This window comes from Nanorana parkeri, unplaced genomic scaffold, assembly GCF_000935625.1.
Source record: "Nanorana parkeri isolate BGI_ZX_2015 unplaced genomic scaffold, ASM93562v1 scaffold3641, whole genome shotgun sequence".
NCBI classification, from domain to species: Eukaryota; Metazoa; Chordata; class Amphibia; order Anura; family Dicroglossidae; genus Nanorana; species Nanorana parkeri.
This window is the reverse complement of record NW_017309909.1, coordinates 21623-22564: the sequence shown is the minus strand read 5'-3', so window position 1 is coordinate 22564 and position 942 is coordinate 21623.

The window sequence follows — 942 nt, the reverse complement described above, 5'->3', positions numbered from 1 at the left end:
GGGGGTCACCTGATGTAAATGGATCGGGGGTCACCTGATGTGAATGGATCGGGGGTCACCTGATGTGAATGGATTGGAAGTCACCTGATGTGAATGGATCGGGGGGTCACCTGATGTGAATGGATCGGGGGTCACCTGATGTGAATGGATCGGGGGTCACCTGATGTGAATGGATCAGAGGTCACCTGATGTGAATGGATCGGGGGTCACCTGATGTGAATGGATCAGAGGTCACCTGATGTGAATGGATCGGGGGTCACCTGATGTGAATGGATCAGAGGTCACCTGATGTGAATGGATCGGGGGTCACCTGATGTGAATGGATCAGAGGTCACCTGATGTGAATGGATCGGGGGTCACCTGATGTGAATGGATCAGAGGTCACCTGATGTGAATGGATCGGGGGTCACCTGATGTGAATGGATCAGAGGTCACCTGATGTGAATGGATCGGGGGTCACCTGATGTGAATGGATCAGAGGTCACCTGATGTGAATGGATCGGGGGTCACCTGATGTGAATGGATCAGAGGTCACCTGATGTGAATGGATCGGGGGTCACCTGATGTGAATGGATCAGAGGTCACCTGATGTGAATGGATCGGGGGTCACCTGATGTGAATGGATCAGAGGTCACCTGATGTGAATGGATCGGGGGTCACCTGATGTGAATGGATCAGAGGTCACCTGATGTGAATGGATCGGGGGTCACCTGATGTGAATGGATCAGAGGTCACCTGATGTGAATGGATCGGGGGTCACCTGATGTGAATGGATCAGAGGTCACCTGATGTGAATGGATCGGGGGTCACCTGATGTGAATGGATCAGAGGTCACCTGATGTGAATGGATCGGGGGTCACCTGATGTGAATGGATCAGAGGTCACCTGATGTGAATGGATCGGGGGTCACCTGATGTGAATGGATCAGAGGTCACCTGATGT